Source organism: Mus caroli, chromosome X (genome assembly GCF_900094665.2).
Source record: "Mus caroli chromosome X, CAROLI_EIJ_v1.1, whole genome shotgun sequence".
In the NCBI taxonomy this organism is placed as follows: domain Eukaryota; kingdom Metazoa; phylum Chordata; class Mammalia; order Rodentia; family Muridae; genus Mus; species Mus caroli.
In genome coordinates this window covers 69615515-69622941 of record NC_034589.1, presented here as the reverse complement: position 1 = coordinate 69622941, position 7427 = coordinate 69615515, and the positions used below count along the sequence as shown (strand labels likewise).

The following is a 7427-nucleotide window of genomic DNA, read 5'->3' as shown; positions in this document are numbered from 1 at the left end:
ACACACACACACACACACACACACACACAGATACACACACACACACAATTGCCAACAACAACATAAGAATAGCAGAAATTAACAATCATTGTCCATTGATACTTTTCATTACTAATGGCCTCAATTCCCCAATAAAAGACACAGATTAACAAATGGGTACAGAAACAGAATTCATCCTTTTACTGGATATGAGAAAAATACCTCAACATCAAGTATAAACATTACCTCAAGGTAAATAGTTGGGAAAGGATATTTCATGCCAATGAACCTTAGAAGCAAGACAATGTAGCCATTTTAATATCTAACAAAATATTCAAACCACAATTAAGCAAAGAGATGGGGACATACACTACATATTCATCAGAGGAAAATCCATCAAGATGATATTTTAATTCTTAACATCTATGCTCCAAACACAAGGGCACCCATACTTGTAAAACAAAAAGTACCACAATTTAAATCACACATTGATCGTAACACATTGATAGTAGGGAAGTTAAATACCCCATTCTCACCAATGGACAAATCATCTACAAAACAATTAAACAAAGAAATGCTGGAGCTAACTGGAGTAATAAACTAAATAAACATAACATATACTTACAAAACATTACACCCAATTGCAATATTATGGACCTTCTTCTCAGCAACTCATGAAACTTTCTCCAAAGTTGACCACATACTCAAATAAAGAGCAAGTCTCAACAGAGACAAGAAAATTGAAACAACACCCTGTACTCTAGCAGACTACTGTAGATTAAAGCTGGATTTCAACAGCAACAGAAACAACAGAAAGCTTACAAACTCATGGAAACTGAACAACTCTCTACTCAATGATTACTCAGTCAGGGAAGAAATTAAATATATATATATAGACTTTGTAGAATTCAATGAAAATGAAGACACAGCATACACAAACTTACTGGACACAATAATATGAGTGCTGAGAGGATAATTTATAGCACTAAGTGCCTTCATAAGGAAACTGGAGAGATCCTACACTAGCAAATTATCAGCGCAACTGAAAGCTCTAAAACAAAAAAGAAGCAAGCACACCCAAGAGGAGTAGATTAGCTAGAGCAACAAGACTACTAAAGGTGATCAAGGGCCTACAAAACGGAAGTCAAAGTTTTACTATTTGCAGATGATATGATAGTATACATGAGTGAACCCAAAAATTTACCAGGAAATTCCTACAGCTAATAAAGACCTTCAGTGATGTGGCAGGATATAAAACTAGAAATAAAGATCAATATCCTTCCTATGTAAAAAATGATAAATGGGATAAGAAAGAAATCAGAGAAACAAAACCCTTCACAATAGCTGCAAATAATAAAACATATCTTGCTGCAAATCTAACAAAGCAAGTGAAAGGCTTGTATGACAAGAACATTGAAGAAAGAAATTGAAGAAGATATCAGATGATGGAAAGATCTCCCATGCTCATGGGTCAGTAGGATTAACATTGTAAAAATGGCCATCTTACAAAAGCAATCTACAGATTCAATGCAGTTCCCCTCAAAAGCTCATCCCAATTCTTTACAGACCTTGAAAGAATAATTCTCAGCTTTATATAGGAAAGCAAAAATCCCAAGATAGCCAAAATAATACTGTACAATAAAAGAACTTCTGGAAGTATCACCATCCATGATTTCAAGCTGTAATACAGAGCAATAGTAATAAAAACTGCATGCTATTGGCACAAAAACAGACAGTTTGATCAACAGAATTGAATTGAATTGCTCTCTATACCAAATCTACCAGGAGACAGCTGGTCTCCTAGGAGTGCTGACATACTTGAGAGCACAAGTAAGACCACCACTTCTGCTCAAATACCTGGCCCAAAAGGAACCCACCCAGAGCCTTCAGGACACAGGAACCAAGGAACAGCCTGGGACAGGATCTATTTGGATTCCATCTGCCCCTCCTGTGCCACAGCTCTCCATACACAAATTCTTCCCAGAGAATGCTGGTCTCCCAGGAGTGCTGACACACAGACTTACAGGAGACTTACAAGCCACATTCAAGACAGCAAGACCAGCTAACACCAGAGATAACCAGATGGGAAGAAGCAAGTGCAAGAACATAAGCGACAGAAACCAAGGTATTTGGCATCATCAGAACACAGTTCTCTCACCACAGCAAGTCTTGGATACCCCATCAAATTGGAAAAATAAGAATTTGATTTAAAATCACATCTCATGATGATGATAGAGGACCTCAAAAAGGACATAAATAATTCCCTTAAAGAAATGCAGGAGAACACAAGTAAACAGGTAGAATCCCTTAAAGAAGAAACACAAAATAANCCATAAAGAATTACAGGAAAACACAACTTAAAAGGTGAAGGAATTTAACAAAACCATCCAGGATCTAAAAATGGAAATACAAACAATGAAGAAATCACAAAGGGAGACAGAAAGCCCAGGAAAGAAATCAGAAGTCATAGACACAAATGTCACCAACAGCATAAAAGAAATAGAAGAGAGAATCTCAGGTGCAGAAGACACCATAGAAAACACTGACACAACAGTCAAAGAAAATGCAAAATGCTATAAGCTCCTAACTCAAAACATCCAGGAAATACAGGACACAAAGAGAAGACCAAACCTAAGGATAATAGGTATAAAAGAGAGCAAAGATTCCCAACTCAAAGGGCCAGTAAATATCTTCAACAACATTATAGAGGGAAACTTCTCTAACCTAAAGAAAGAGATGCCCATGAACATACAAGAAGCCTACAGAACTCCAAATAGAAAGAACTGGAAAAGAAATTCCTCCTGTCACAAAATAGTCAAAATATCAAATGCACAAAACAAAGAAAGAATAATAAAAGCAGTAAGGCAAAAAGGTCAAGTAACATGTAAAAGGAGACCTATCAGAATAATACCAGACTTCTCACCAGAGGCTATGAAAGCTAGAAGATCCTGGGCAGGTTTCATACAGTCCTTAAGAGAACACAAATGCTGGCACTGGCTACTATACCCAGCAAAGCACTCAATTATCATAGACAGAGAAAACAAGATATTCCATGACAAAAACACATTTACACAATATCTTTCCATAAATCCAGCCCTAGAAAGGATAATAGATGGAAAACTCCAACACAAGGAGGGAAACTACACCCTTGAAAAAGCAAGAAAGTAATCTTCTTTCAAAAAACTTAAAAGCAGATAGCAACACAAACATAATTCCATCTCTAACAATAACACCAAAAAACAACAGAAAGCAACAATCACTATTCCTTAAAATCTCTTAACATCAATGAACTGAATTACCTAATAAACAGAAATGTACTAACACACTGGATACATAAACAGGACCCATCATTTTGGTGCTTACAGAAAACACACTTCAGTGACAAAGACAGGCACTACCTCAGAGTAAAAGGCAGGAAAACAATTTTCCAACCAAACTGTGCCAAGGAACAAGCTGGAATACCCATTCCAATACCGAATAAAATCAACTTTCATCCACAAGTTATCAAAAAAGATAATGAAGGACACTTCATACTCATCAAAGGAAAAATCTACCAAGATAAACTCTTAATTCTGAACATCTATGATCCAAATGCAAGGACATCCACATTCATAAAAGAAACTTTACAAAGGGTCAAAGCATACATTGTACCTCATACAATAATATTAGAAGATTTGAACATCCAACTCTCATCAACTGAAATATCATGTAAAAAGAAACTAAACAGAGATGCAGTGAAATTAACAGAATTTATTAGCCACATGGATTTAACAGATGTCTATAGAACATTTTGTGCTAAAACAAAAGTATGTACCTTCTTCTGAACACTTCATTGTACCTTCTCCAAAACTGACCATATAATCAGTCACAAAAGAGGCCTCAAAAATACAAAAATATTGAAATAATCCCATGCACCCTTTCAGATCACCACGAACTAACACTGGTCTTCAAAAATAACAAATACAAGAGAAAGCCCACATACACATGGAAGCTGAACAATGCTCTCTACTCAGTGATAACTTGGTCAAGGAAGAAGTAAAGAAATAAATTAAAGACTTTTTCGAGGTCAATGAAAATGAAGGCACAACATACCCAAACTTATGGGACACCATGAAAGCAGTGCTAAGAGGAAAACTTATAGCTCTGAGTGCCTTCAAAAAAGGAACTGGAGAGAGCATACACTAGCAGCTTGACAGCACACCTGAAAGATCTAGAAAAAAAAAGAGGCAAATTCACCCAAGAGGAATAGACATCAGGAAATAATCAAACTCAGGGCTGTAATCAACCAAGTAAAAACAAAGAAAACTGTAAAAAGAATCAATGAAACTAGGAGCTGGTTCTTTGAGAAAATCAACAAGATAGATAAATTCTTAGCCAAACTAACCAGAGGGCACAGAGACAGTATCCAAATTAGCAAATCAGAAAAGAAAAGGGAGACATAACAACAGAAACTGAGGAAATTCCTAAAATCATCAGATCCTACTGCAAAAGCCTATACTCAACAAAATTGGAAAATCTGAAAGAAATGGACAATTTTCCAGACAGACACCAGGTAACAAAGTTAAATCAGGATCAGATAAACCATCTAAACTGTCCCATAACACCTAAAGAAATAGAAGCGATCATTAAGTCTCTGAGCCAAAAAAAAAAAAAAAAAAAGTCCAGGACCAGATGGTCTAGCATAGAATTCTATCAGACCTTCAAAGAAGACCTAATACCACTACTCTTCAAACTATTTCACAAAGTAGAAGCAGAAGGAACACTACCCAATTCGGTCTATAAAGTCACATTTATGCTGATACCAAAAGCACACAAAGACTCAACAAAGAAAGAGAAAATTAAAGCAATTTCTCTTACAAATATCAATGCAAACACATTTTGGAGAGGATGTGGTGAAAGAGGAACACTCCTCCATGGCTGGTGGGATTGCAAACTGGTACAAACACTCTAGAAATCAATCTGGAGTTTCCTCAGAAAATTGGAAAGAGATCTACCCAAAGACACAGCTATACCACTCTTGGAAATGTACCCAAAATATGGCCCATCATGCCACAGGGGCATGTGTTCCAAGTGGCCTTATTTTTGATAGCCAAGAGCTGGAAACAACCTAGATGTCCCATGACAGAAGAATGGATACAGAAAATGTGATTCATTTACACAATGGGATACTACTACTCAGCTATTAAAAATGAGGACATACTGACTTTTGTGGGCAAATGGATTGAACTAGAAAATATCATCCTGAGTGATGTAACTCAGACTCAAAAGGACATGCATGGTATGTACACACTAATAAGTGGATATTAGACACACACACACACACACACACACACACAAACCATACAGAATACACAAGTTAGAGTCCACAGAATTCAAAAAGCTCAACAAGCTGAAGTGCCCAAGTGAAGATACCTCAGTCCCACTTGAGAGAGAGAAGAAAGCAATCATAAGTGGGGAGGGAGGAAGGGACCTGGGAGGGAAAGTGAATGGGGAGAGGGGAACCTGATCTGGTATTGGGTGAGGGAAAAGGACTGAAGCCCCAAGGAGCCTGAGGAAAAGAAGGTCCATTGACAGGCCCAAAAAGGGGATCCAGGTCAAGGGGAGGACCCAAGGCCTGACTCTATTACTGAGGTTATGGGGTACTCACAATAAGGAAGAGTCAGATGCAGATATTTGCACCAACCAATGGACAGATGCAGTTGACCCATGTTGTTGAATTAGGGAAGGCTGAAAGAATTTGAGAAGGGTGATCCTATAGGAAGACCAGCAGTCTTAATTAATCTGGATCCCCAAGATCTTTCAAACACTGGACCACCAAACAGACAGCATACACCAGCTGCTATGAGGCCTCAAGCACACATACAGTAGAGAACTTCCAGGTCTATGTTCATTCAGATATGATGCACCTAACTGTCAAGACACTGGAGGCCCCAGGGAATTTAGAGGTCAGATGGGGTGGTGGGTGGGGGCATCCACGTGAAGACAGGGTGTGGTGGGGAGGAAATGTGAGCAGTTGGAGGGTGGGAGGGGAGGGGAATGGAATATGGAGTGTAAAAAATGAATTACAAAAAAATTAAATAAAAAATATACTCAATTAAATTCTCACAAACTGAATCTAAGAACACATCAAAACAGTCATTCATCAGGATCAAGTAGGCTTCATCCCAGGGATGCAGGGATGGTTTAATATAGGGCAATCCATCAATATAATCCACTACAGAAACAAACTCAAAGAAAGAAATCACGTGATCATCTCATTAGACGGTGAAAAAGGATTTCACAGAATTCAACACCCCTTCATGGTAAAAGTCTTGGAAAGATCAGGAATTCAAGGCCCATACCTAAACATAATAAAAGCAATATATAGTAAACCAGTAGCCAACATCAAACTAAATGAAGTGAAACTTGAAGCAATCCCACTGAAATCAGGGAATAGACAAGGCTGCCCACTCTCTACCTATTCAATATAGTACTTGAAGTTCTAGCTGGAGCAATTAGACAACAAAAGGAGATCAAGGGGATACAAAATGGAAAGGAAGAAGTCAAAATATCACTATTTGCAGATGATATGATAATAGAATTAATTGACCCCAAAAATTGCACCAGAGAACTTCTAAACTATATATATATATATATATGTATATATATATATATATATATATATATATATATATATATATACACTTCAGCAAAGTGGCTGGACATAATATTAACTCAAACAAATCAGTAGCCTTCCTTTATATAAATGATAAACAGGCTAAGAAAGAAATTAGTGAAAGGATACCCTTCACATTATACACCAACAAAAGAAATAACCCAATTAAAAATTGAACACAGACTAAACAGATAATTCTCCAAAGAGGAATTTCTTTCTTTCTTTCTTTCTTTCTTTCTTTCTTTCTTTCTTTCTTTCTTTCTTTCTTTCTTTCTTTCTTTTTTTTTTCAACACCACAGTTACATCATCTTTTATTAAAAGCAGATATATGAATTCTAAATTCATCTTAGAAAGAACATGTTTCCATGACCCCACCCCCACCCCGCACCACAGAAGGAGTCTGCCATCCTAGGCAAGTATCCGGGTGCAGTGCAGACATAACGAATGCTGCGTGTCCACACAGGCTGCTTTCCTGGATCCTGCGGTACCACAGGATGTTGTTGGTCTTGATGTACACTTTGGCCCACTTACCTTTACATTCCAGGCACACTATATAGCATTCAGTATTTACATACATTTGAACAGAGCAGACATAATGTGTGTTCCAAGAATAACATTTTGTGGACTTATGTGTTAGAAAGAACTCCATGTTTCAATCTCTTTATGTCTTAGCTACCTTTGAGAAGACCAGTTCCATATAAATACATAAGCTGGAACATACATTTAGAAAAGCTTACAGAAATCAATGTAAACTACATTGTATCTGCCCATAACAAATTAATTAAGCCCTGTT

At 37.2% G+C, this 7427-nt stretch overlaps 1 pseudogene; it reads right to left on the bottom strand.

Moving 5' to 3' along the window:
* LOC110286242 overlaps window positions 1–7427 on the bottom strand; it is a 12849-nt pseudogene that overhangs the window by 4203 nt on the left and 1219 nt on the right.